Source organism: Herpailurus yagouaroundi, unplaced genomic scaffold (genome assembly GCF_014898765.1).
Source record: "Herpailurus yagouaroundi ecotype Mexico unplaced genomic scaffold, PumYag 181, whole genome shotgun sequence".
NCBI lineage: Eukaryota > Metazoa > Chordata > Mammalia > Carnivora > Felidae > Herpailurus > Herpailurus yagouaroundi.
Genome location: NW_024412412.1, coordinates 16,857,997 through 16,870,582, shown reverse-complemented (window position 1 = coordinate 16,870,582; position 12,586 = coordinate 16,857,997).

The window sequence follows — 12,586 nt, the reverse complement described above, 5'->3', positions numbered from 1 at the left end:
AAGAACATCTAGATATTAAAGGAGTGGCATAGAAGCAAATGAACCCATGGCTTTCTCCATTTGTGTGCCTTTCTAGATGGGTGTGGAGATAAAACTCCTTCTTGACCACACCTTCTAGGGGTGTGTGGCCCTGGATTAACCCTAGTATTCAATCTAGGGGGACGCGTAGACTGAGAGGACCAAAGTTAGATTCTTCAAGCAGACATATACAGACCGCAAACTGCCATGGCCCAGAGCATCATAGGGGCCCTGTTTTTATGGTTTTGTTCTCCTGGATTTCCCTTCAGACCAACAGCCTGTGGTTAACCAGGTCACAGACCCCAAAGTTCCTTGATTCAATTTGCGGAGAATTATAAATTGGTTTATTTACTCTAAAGCTTAAACTCTCATCGGAAGCCTGGCTGATCCCGGTTTAGTGTTTTTATAGCACTTAAATTTTTTTTCCAATTCACATCTCCTTAGAAAAGTAAACATCTTTAATACTGTAACACAATTTTTCTTTCTTTTTTGTCCCAAGGGTGGAAAATCATAGCAACGTTATTTAGAGTATCTCTCACCCACTCTCTTGAACAAATTAGGACATGGCATTTCGTATGGAAAAGTCTGAAACCCATGGCTATCTCTGGGGAGTTTCTTTCATGGTTTCCATTCTGAGTTTAGCTCCTAGTGAAGTTAGCTGGATGACTGACTTCTTCCCTCAATCACCCCAGTTGTATACAGAGAGAGACTTTTGGAATATGCTTTTCTGTCTATTCAGGGATACCCAATTTTGTCAGCCAAAAAAACTTCTCAGAGTCTCAGATAGCAGGTGCTTCAAAAGCTGAAAAGGTCCCACACCACACCTCAACCACCTTCTACTTCCACCTCAGTCGCCTTCTACTTGTCAGGCTCAAGGGCAGGGGCTCCGTCTTTCTTAAAGAGTGAAATCGTTTATTGTGTACAAGGTTCACAGAAGGTTCATATTGTGTCCATTTTGTGCCCTGGAGCGCACGAGAATCCTATTCCAATTCTGCTAGTTGGACCGACCATGAGGTCGATCTGCAGAAACTCGTGTTGCTCCAATCCAAAGACCGTGTGCTCCCTCAAAAGCAAAGCACCACAAATTAAACCATCAATAAAAGATAAACGTTTAAATAAATTGATCAATGCAAATGTGGCCACAGTAAATTTTCCCCGTGTATACTTCATTTTAATGCGAATATTAAAAACTGAAGGATAATTATTATCTAAATATTCAGATAATCTTAAAATATTGCATGTCGGAAAAATTAGTTTTCTGAGATTCCCATATTAAAATGATTATGTAACTAACTGAAAAGAGTCTCTCGTACGAGCGTCTATTTCTACATTGTCACAGTGCTTGTATTTTAAGCGTTTCTCGTGTTTATCTTATTTTCAGGACCTTTACCTATATAACTAAGATGCTATGTTTATGATGCCCACTAAAGGACACAGAAAGGGGGAAATATTGGAAGAAATCTGCGTTGTCACAAATCCTTCTGTTTGGTTCTTTTGGGGTTCAGTTATTTACTCTGCTTTTCATTTCCTTTCATACTCTTTGTCTATATGTGGGCATCTGACCAAAGAACCAGCTAAATAATTCGAACTCCCCACAACAAAAACAAGACAAAACTCAAAGCTTTTTAGTTGAGGTTATATAGAAATTCTGCGTTTTTATATAAATGTATAATCTTAGCTCTGATTCAGGAGAACAAAAAATTAAATCTGTTTCCTGGGATATTTAACTAAACGACACGAACAAAAAGATTTTTTAAAAAATTCCCACGTGACCTCCCGTAATAGGAGTTTAAGAAAGTGTTTAATAATTCCTGGGAGATAATGTTAACTTTTATTCAAGCAGTGATTTGGCAGAATAAATGGCAGTTCTCCAACACCTCTAACCACAGCCCCAGGAGTCCTATCTGCACTCAAGAAAAATAAACCTCATCTCCAACACACCACCAGTACTGTGAACAGTCTGCCACAACCTTAGAGAACACACATAAATGAGAGGGATTTACATTAAAAATCAGGGATCATTTTTCAAACACGAAAGACAAAGTGTCTTGGAAACAAGTAGGTAGGACCCGTATTGAGGTATCCTTAAGAATCAAATCTCTCCGCCCCCCGCGAACCAACCCCTGCTCCTTACTACCATTCATTTTAAACTGCCCTCCAGCCAAATTAGACCTTTCTTTGTTCTCCATCCTTCCACCCAGGCAAAGCCCTTCCAAAGGGCCAAGTCTTCGCCCAATTGCTTAAAATTTCATCATTCACCAATGCTCCAAACATCATCAGGCCTTCCTGGCAAACTTCTTTTCAGTCCACAAGACCCAGCTCAAAATGTCATCTTTTTGGTGAAGTCATTCTTGATTACCCATTTAGAGTTCATTTTTCTCTCCTTTGGCTTCCAACTGTAATTTTTTTCATGTCTCTAAAATGACTCGCAGCACTGTGTTGCCATCGTTTGCACACAGGTCTCCCCACCGTGCTCCAATCTACTCATCTTTGTAACATCTACAATTAGCACATTTTCTAGAACAGAACAAGGCCTAAATAATAATTAAAGGAAGGGATACGTGGTTTTACAATGGGTATACTGAAAATCATGAATTGTAATCAAATTTCAGCTTATTATTCCTTAATTCTTCTGCTGTATTAAGCTTTATCCAAAATAAGATATAGTTCCTCTATTATTGGAACAAAAATCATGGCAACCCTCATGTGGTCGCTATTCTAATCTTTTTTAATGTTTATTTATTTTTTGAGAGAGAGACAGACAGACAGACAGTGTGAGTGTGGAAGGGGCAGAGAGAGAGAGAGGGGAGACACAGCATCTGAAGCAGGCTTCAGGCTCTGAGCTGTCAGCACAGAGCCTGACGCAGGGCTCGAACTCATGAACCATGAGATCATGACCTGAGCCGAAGTTAGATGCTCAACTGATTGAGCCACCCGGGCACCCCATGAGTTGTCTATTCTAATGCAGTAAGTGGTCTCAGGTTAGTAATTTGAACGTCCAGAAGTTTAGATTTGTCATTTGAAGTGGAGAGCAGGTAAAAGAAAACTTTATTACTTAAAGTACAAAGTGTTCTCTTTTTTAGAAACAATCACATTTGCAGAATTACTGAAAATACAATTTTTTTTTTTATTTTATTTGGGATGTTTCATGAACTTTCCTGAACCATTTGGGAACTTGATGGCCTAATTCCCCATCACCTGTGTGTACTTCAGTCAGTATTTCCTACAAACAAGGATACTCTCCTGTAACTACAACATCTTCATGAAAACCAGGAAGCTGACACTGAAACAGTACTCTTATCTTATCCTTGGGTCCCATTCAAGGTTATTCAGTTGTTTTAAATATATTTTATTTTTAGCAAAATGATCTCATTCAGGAGCACCTGGGTGGCTCAGTCATTTAAGCTTCCACTTTGACCGAGGTCATGATCATACAATTGTTGAGTTCAAGCCCCACATCGGGCTCTCTGCTGTCAGCACAGAGCCTGCTTTGGATCCTCTATCCACCCCCTCTCTCTGTCCCTTCCCCCATTCATGTGCACACTCACTCTCTCTCTCTCTCTCAATAATAATAAATAAATTTTTTAAATGCTCTGGTTCAGAATTATGTTTCATGTCTTTTCGTCTTTAAGTTTGGAATAATTCCTTAATCTTTCCGTGACTCTCATACCTTTAACATGTTTTTTAAAATTTATTTTCGGGGCGTCTGGGTGGCTCAGTTGGTTGAGCGTCCGACTTCGGCTCAGGTCATGATCTCACGGTCTGTGAGTTCGAGCCCCACATCAGGCTCTGTGCTGACAGCTCAGAGCCTGGAGCCTGCTTCGGATTCTGTGTCTCGCTCTCTCTCTGACCCTCCCCTGTTCATGCTGTCTCAAAAATAAACATTAGAAAAATTTTAAAAAATAAAATTTATTTTCAAGTTAGTTAACATACAGTGTAGTCTTGGCTTCAGAAGAAAAACCCGGTGATTCATCTCTTACATGTGACACACAGTGCTCATCCCAAAAGTGCCCTCCCTTGAAGATTTGCTTTGCTGTGGCCCTTGTATGGGGTTTGTGCTGTCTCTTCAAGCTTGGGTTCAAGCCATGCCCTCTGAAAAAACTACTACAGATGTGATGCTGTGTTCCCACTGCAGCCCATCAGGTGGCATGGGATTTCAATTTGTCCATAACTAACGATGTTCGTTTGAGCACTTGATTAATTGCTCTTTGTAAGAATAAGTATTTTGTGGGAAAGTACTTTGAAACCGTATAAATACCACATTCCTGGTATCAAATTGTCAATATGGTCATTTTTGTTTACATTTGGATGAACTCATGGTTTTCTATTTCACTCATTGCTACTATTATTTTTTATTTTATTTTTTTTATTTTTTTTTCAACGTTTATTTATTTTTGGGACAGAGAGAGACAGAGCATGAACGGGCGAGGGGCAGAGAGAGAGGGAGACACAGAATCGGAAACAGGCTCCAGGCTCCGAGCCATCAGCCCAGAGCCCGACGCGGGGCTCGAACTCACGGACCGCGAGATCGTGACCTGGCTGAAGTCGGACGCCTAACCGACTGCGCCACCCAGGCGCCCCGCTACTATTATTTATATCAGCGTTCATTGCCCCCACTTGGGCAAGGAGGAAATGAAAAAGGTCTCCATTTTTTTTTTTTTTTTTGGATATGTCTGCATCATTTTCTGACTACTTCCTTATCTTCTGGTACAACAAAATGTTCCAGGTTTATCGCCTACTTTGGCCCAATCTGGGAATCAGCCATTTGTCTAAGGAGGTCTGGTGTCTATTATTGGAGAATGTTATTTAGAAGCGAGATCTGGATGTTAGGTGTCCTCAATGGTGCTGGGGTGTCCATTGATCCCAATGGACAGATCTAGGAGATATATATACACACACACATACATATACATATATGTATATGTATATATACATACACACACATACACACATACTTATAAGTATGTAAATACATATTAATAAATACTTTTACACATATATACATGTATATATATCCATACGTGTTAATGTGTACATATATAAACACACACACACATAGATGTGTGCATAGGTCATGACCTGTGTATATATACACACATTTATATTTAATTGATCTGTCTGCCTGAACCATGAGTTCGATTATCTCCAGTCCCAATCCAACATCATGCATTTTATTTTAGTTTTCTTCCTTTCCATATTTTTAACTCCTTTCTCTGGCAATGAGAATCCTGGCTCCAATGATCCTTATTATGTTTACTTACTTGATCAATCCCCCATATTAACTAAAATCTCATCTATAACACTGAATTATTCAGGAAGACAAGGAAAGAGAAGTCTACGTTTTTACATTTCCATTTAAAGACAGAACTTGTTTTTCCCCATGCTCAGGCTAGAAATAGGTGACTACTGGCCTCTGGTTAATGCAGGGAATTTAGAGAATGGAAGCTGGTTGGCTTACGTTTTTCCTCCCCTCTCACTTGCTTTCCCACTGTCTAGTGGTTTGTGGCTGCTAAGGTCAAAGAAGGCAAGTGAAGGTGTTGGGGACAGAGATAAGATGATAAGACAATTTTTTTTTTTTTTAATCTATGTGGTTTCATGAGCCCTGCACTGACAGATGGTTAAATCTGACTCCAATAGTCATTTTTAAGACTGCTTGGGAGTCTCCACAAGTGTTCCCCCCAAAGGAAATTCCCTTGGTATTTGCAACACTTCTTTCTTTCAGTCACTCCTAATGTCCCTTCAACTTCAACTTCTTTGGTGCCCTATCCTTAACAGAATCTCAATATTGAGGTCTTCTCACACTGTTGTAGAAATTCTCTTAGACAAAGTTGAGAATACTCCATCTCTTCACTTTTTTCTGGTGGGCTAGAAGTTCACATTTGGTACCCAGAAGCATCCCTCGCACCAGTAAGTTCTGGAAGAAGAAAACATCCATGTAGCTGCCTATGGTGGACATATTTCTCACCCTCTGTGTACCCTGCATAGGAGTCGGACACCAATCCTTTGTGCCTCCCTACTGGAGAGAATACATGTCAGTGCTCCTTGGCTGATCTCATGGAAAACCCTCTTCACTAGGGTTCACTCCACTTGAGAAAAAGAAGGTAGCTCTGCTCCCCCAAAAATGTTTCCAAGTATTTCTATTTTTCTCCATATTCTGATCCATTTTTTATCCTGAATCTGCCCGACAGATCCAAGTTTTTGTTTCCTTTGTGAATTTGGCATGAGTTGGTTTGCCTCAAACCCATTTTGGTACATGATTTCTACCATATGGGTAATTAACTTGAAACAAGCAGAAATAGTCCTATTTTAACACAATCAGCTTTGAATGAAGAAGTTAAAAGCTGAGAGAGAAAAAAAAAGAGTGTAGTCTCATCTTAACTGCATAAGAGACTTCCTCTACCCTTAATCTTAGACCAGATGCACCTCTCTCTCCCCGAGACTTATGTCCTCTGGTATCAACTACTCATAACTCTCACAATCTCCCTGTCCCATGTTCGGTCACTGTCATGGTCATTTTTCAATGGGGATTTTCAACATGGATAAACATTTTTCAACACAAATTTTTCAACGTGAATACCCACTCGAGACCTGGACTTTCTTCAGGTCTTGGGCATGCATCAGTCAACAGAACAAAAATTCTTGCCTTACAGCATTTGCAGTATAGTCAGAGAGAAAGACGGCAAATAAGCCAAAAACGTGTGCCATAAATGTCAGGTAGAGACAAGTTCCATGCTAAATAAATAAATAAGTAAGTAAGTAGGTAAGTAAGTAAGTAAATCAGTGCCAGTGGATAAAAACTGACGGAAATGAGTGAATACTGGTTTAGTTAGAATAGTTAAGGAAGGCTCATCTGAAGTGACATTGGGCATCCACCTGAAGGCAACTGGAGGACTAGTCAGGAATTGCTGGGAAAGAGAATTCCAGGTAGAGGTAACAGCCAAGTACCAAATACCAGTGGCAGGGCAAAGCTTGACGTGATCCAAGAAAAACAAGAGGCTATTACAGCGGAAGCAGAGTTAGCAGGGGGTTAAGTGGTAAGCAATGGGCCAGAACATGTAGGGCCTCGTATGCCATGGCACAGATTTCAATTTTATTTTGTGCTCAAAAGGAAGACACCCGAGTGCTGGTTTTGAGCCGCACGGTGGACTGCTTGCTCTCTCAGCCATGTTCGTGTTGCTGATCACGGAATGCCCGAACTTGACAGACAAGGCTTCCTTCACGGTGGGAAGCCATTTTTGTGCTTCCTATCTCCACTGCCAACACAGACTAGCCGATCGCCTCACTTACACGTCTTTTCCCATCTTTTTGGTATCCAGGGTATTCCATACATCGCAGCAGAATTTTATGCTAAAAACTTAGTCGTTCGCAGATGCCCTCATCCTTTTGGGTCTTTGTTTTTCTTTAGCCCAATTTTAAGACATTCCCCTGAACCGTTTCTGGTTTTCCACCTCACCTCACTGCCCCATTCTTCACACTATTTTCCATAGCTACTCGATGCTGCATGAACAGTCCTCGAGCACCCCTGCCTTCACTCTTTCAGTAAGCCTATTTTTAAATATGTATTTCTAGTTTCTGGCTTATCTAACAGACAGTAATCACCAGTTCCAGTAATTACCATACATACCTATTTCTGTCTAAGTTATACTGACAATGAAACAAGAGACAAGGCTTCCAGAAAGAGATTATCCTTAAGATGATTTTATAAGAATCATTAGGCTTTAAGTTGGAGCAAGGGTGGTGGGGGCAGGGGAGAGTAAGGGAGGAGGGAGCAGCGGGGTGGGGAGTGCCATACGGCAGGTAAAAAGAACTTCACATACAGAGGTGGAGAGGCGTGAAAAATATATTGGAAGGTGGAAGTGGTTTGGCACGAGTGATGATAATGGTGTGTGTATGACCAGGGTCAGGGGAATGAGCACATAGAGATAGAGAAGTTGGAAGATACTGACGTTATGCAAGGAAGGATTTAAGTGGGGGGGGGGGGGGGGATAACACGGGAGAAATAAAGTATTGTACCACATAAACCAAAAAAATGAAGAAAAGAGCTTATTAAATTGGCAGCTTGTAACTAAGTATTCTAAAGCTATGTTTCTAATAACCGATAGTCAAAATGGAGATCGCAAAATGTTTTCTTCCTTCGCTTAAATCTCTTGAGCACATACCTAAGATACTTAAATCATACGATTTTCCACTAGAGTTATCAAAAATGGATAAGAAAAAGATACAGAAGAAAATACAATAAAAGGGAAAAAAATTGGCTTTGCAATTAGATTCAGTTTATGCTAACTTGGTTCCTGTTATTGGTAAAGACCATCTGTCTGGGATAAACATTCAATTTAAGTAAGTGAAAGCACAGTCTTGAGTGATATAGATCAAATCCGCTACAGAAAACAGCTCTTAAGGAGATTGTTTTTTAGCAATGTGAGCTGCTGAGACATATGCAGTGTTCAATCATTACATAATTGTCACAGGGACTAACTTTTTGTATAGATAATTAATATCTTGGAAGAGCCGTAAGAAGTGTGCCTCAGGGAAACAGAAGTTGGGGAAAAATGTACAGAATAAAGTGAAACATAGAAAATGCTTGCGCGAGGAGTCTATATGTGAAAAAGAAGATGCCATTCATTTAAATGTTTATCGATCACCCAATGTATGGCAGGCATGTAATGGTTCCGTTTCTCTGGAGAACCATAATACACAGGCTGAGAAAGGAGAGCGTGTTGAGGGGATGGCTGAAAAAGGAACAAAAGGTGGGCAAAGAGACAGCTGCAGCCCTTCAGAGAGCTGGCCACAAGAATGACCAGGGGCCAATGTTTCAAGACCTACAAAATAGGGGTCTAATCATTTTTTGCAAAAAAAACCCATTTTTTTTTTTACTTCAACTAAGACTTTTCTTATCTGCCTTATTTCCCACTAACTTCAATTAATTCAGATGGAAACATCTATCTCAGTTTATTAACATTTAAAAAAAACCCTGAATTCCTCCTATGCAGAAAACCTCATCAACACCAGTGTCTAAAGATTTTTGAATGTGCACATCAGCAAGAATTTTGCGCCTATACTTCTCATATTCATGTTTGTTTAATTGTAAAGTTCTTACTATATCAATCTATAAGTTCTATAAAACATGAAAAAAATAAATTTTATATTGTGACATGAAGGTGAAATCATATTTAAGTGAACTATTTAAGTTATTTAATGATAGTACTTTTTTCTTTCACAAAAAATTATTCATTTAGAGAAGCACAATATGGTACAAAGTGTCTCCTTATTTTTAAAAATCTTGCATTAATATTCTGGGTACAGCAATTCAAAGAACTAAACCTAATTTCAGGTTATTTGATGTAACCATTAGTTTTATTTGCTTTGTTAGTGGAGAGAGATACTTTATCAAGAGCTCCAACAGTAAGAAATAAATGCTGGCTCCATTTACCAAATCCTAACATTCAGGGGTGCCTGGGTGGCTCAGTTGGTTGAGTGTCCAGTTCCTGACTCTTGACTTTAGCTCAGGTCACGATCTTGGGGTTTGTGAGTTTCAGCCCCCCCAGTGGATTCTGTGCTGGCAGTATGGAACCCGCTTGGGATTCTGTCTCCTTCTCTCTCTCTCTGCCCCTCCCATGCTTGCTCTCTCTGTCTCTCTCAAAATAAAAATAAACTGTAAGAAAAAAAACCTCCCGACATTCCTTTTTCAACTCCAGCCAATGATTAGGAAAAGGTTTTTGTTGAACTCTTTGTAGAAACTTTCAATTTTCCCTAATGTTTATCAATTGTCCTTCAAGACAATTAGGAAGCAGATGCATTTTTGTATTTTTGACAAATGATTTCAAAATTCTCTCAAGGTTTTTACTTGAAAGATTTTTAAAACAACTTATAAATGAGGTATGCAATTTTAAGGGCAGAGAGTTATTATATTCAAAGAGTTAGTATATAAATAAAAAATAAAATAAAATAAAACAAAATAAAATAAAATAAAGGAGGGAAATCAGCGTCTCAAAAGCTTAACTGAGCACAAGATAGAACATTAGATGATACTAAGGAATCACTGTTTAAATAAATTTTTTGAAGGGGAAAAAAAAAAGAGTATAGATGACATAGGCCATCTTCAACATTCAAATCATCATACTAACAAATCCTACTTTCAAGATACTCTTTACATAGCACATGTTTTTTTTAAAAACGGGGAGTTTGGGAAGATGGCAGAGTAGGAAGATCCTGAACTCGCCTTGTGTCATGGACACAGCAGGATAACAGCTACATGTGTGTGATTAACTCTGAAAATGACCTGAAGACGGACAGAAAAGGCCTTTCTGGCTGGTAACAGAATGTCACATCAAAAAGGGTAGGAGGGGCTGAGAAACTGTTAGGGACCAGATCTCTAGTGGGACTAATCACAAACGGTTGGGACATCACAGTCATAGAAAAGCAAGAGGATCAGACGCCACACCAGGCATCCTTGGCACTGGGGACCCACAATGGGAAGACCGGTCCTCATAATGTCTGGCTTTGCAAGTCAGCAGGGCTTAGCATTGGGAGCTTTAAAAATCAGTGGGCTTGACTCCCATAGAGCCAAGGCGTGATAGAAGATGGAGTCCTCGCCCTTAAAGGTCCAGCATACTAAATAATGTGGCCAGATATATAGCACAGAATCAGTAGTTTGAAAAGCCCCTGAGGTATACATGAGACGTACTGAATAACCTTAGAACATGTGCTAGAGGAACAGGGATCTTCAGGATATGTCTTTGGGAACAAAACTGCTGGTGGGCACCATTTCTCTTTTCCTCTCCCAGCCTAGAGCCTGACATCTGCAGGAGCCAGCACTACTACTCCATCTACCTCGCTCACACAGCATGCCCAGCCCTAGTGTTCCCTTGTGGACCTACCCTCTGCAACACACCTGCCACAGCATGCGTTCCTCCAAAGGGGTTTCTGGCCCCATCAAACCCAGGAGGCAGTTCCAGTGGGATCACAGTAGCTCCTACCCTGGGGAGCGAAGCAGATAGCACTCATCAGCATGCCTGCAATACCTGGACCCGGGCTGCTTAGCGTGCTGCATTGGGGGCTAGCCCTGCCCTTTGATGCACCTGAGTCTGTGGCAGAGAGGCTCATTGAAGACACCTCGGCTGAGTACTGGCCTTGCCCACCAACGAGCCACAACAAGGCAGCCACAGGTCGATCTCTCAACACCATGAGGAGCACAATCCTCTTCGACCCTATTGGTAACCATTTACCAAAGCCACTAATGAACATGCAAAACGGCAAAGGGTAACGATAATTTTAAAAGCAACAAGAGAAAAGACAACAGTTACATACACGGAAAAGTTCCTAAGGCTATCAGCTGATTTTTCAGCAGGAATTTTGCAGGCCAGAAGGGAGTGGCATGATATATTCAAAGTGCTATAAGGAAGAGATCTGCAGTCAAGAATATTCTATGCAGCCAGGCTACAATTCAGAAGAGAAGCAGAGATAAAGAGTTTCCCAGCTGAACAAAAACTAAAGGAGTTTATGACTACTAAATCAATTCTGCGAGAAATATCAAAGGGGACTCTGAGTGCAAAGTAGAGACCCCAAGTGACAATATAAAGGTAGGATACTCAAAAGCAGTAAAAATGCATGTTTTCATAAATAAGGAGTCAGGGAACTCACAAAATTGGATGTAAAATATGACACCCTATGCCTAAAATGACACCATATGGGCAGGAGAAGAGTAAAGAATGGGTTCGAATTTAAAGGACCATCAACTTAATATAGAATGCAACATCCACAAGTGGTTGTATACTAAAATAATAACCATATATCAAAACCACTAATAAGATGCCAAGAATGATGAGAAAGAAATTCAAATTTGTCACTTAAGAAAATCAGAAAAACATGAAAGACCAGAATAGATCAGAGACAATGTACAGAAATAGCCAAAAACCAAATAAAATGACAACAAATACATATCTATCAACAATAACTTTGGATGGAGATAGATTAAATCCTCCAATCAAAAGACATAGGGTGACAGAATGGATAAAAAAATGAGACCTCTCTATATACTTTCTACAAGAGACTCATTTTAGATCTCCAGACACCTGCAAATTGAAAGTGAAGGGATGGAGAAATGTCTATATTATGCAAATGGACATCAAAAGAAAGCTGGAATCACCATACTTACATTGGACAAAATAGAATTTAAAACAAATACTATAACAAGAATCAAAGAAGGACACTATATATTAATGAAGGGGACAGCCCACCAAGATAGAATTGCAAAGAGGCACCCAACATAGGACCACCTAAATACATAAAACAGTTAGTAAAACACATAAAGGAACTAATCAATAATACGGTTATAGTATGGGCTTTGACACCCCATTCACATTGATGGACAGATCCTCTGAAACAGAACATCAACAAGGACAAAGGGTTTTGAATGGCACACTGATCCAGATGGATTTAACAGATATATCCAGAACATTCCATCCCCAAAGAGAAAAATTCACATCCTTCTCAAATGCACATGGAACATTCTCCAGAATAGATCACATATTAGCCTGTAAAACAAACCTCACCAAATTCAAGAGGATCA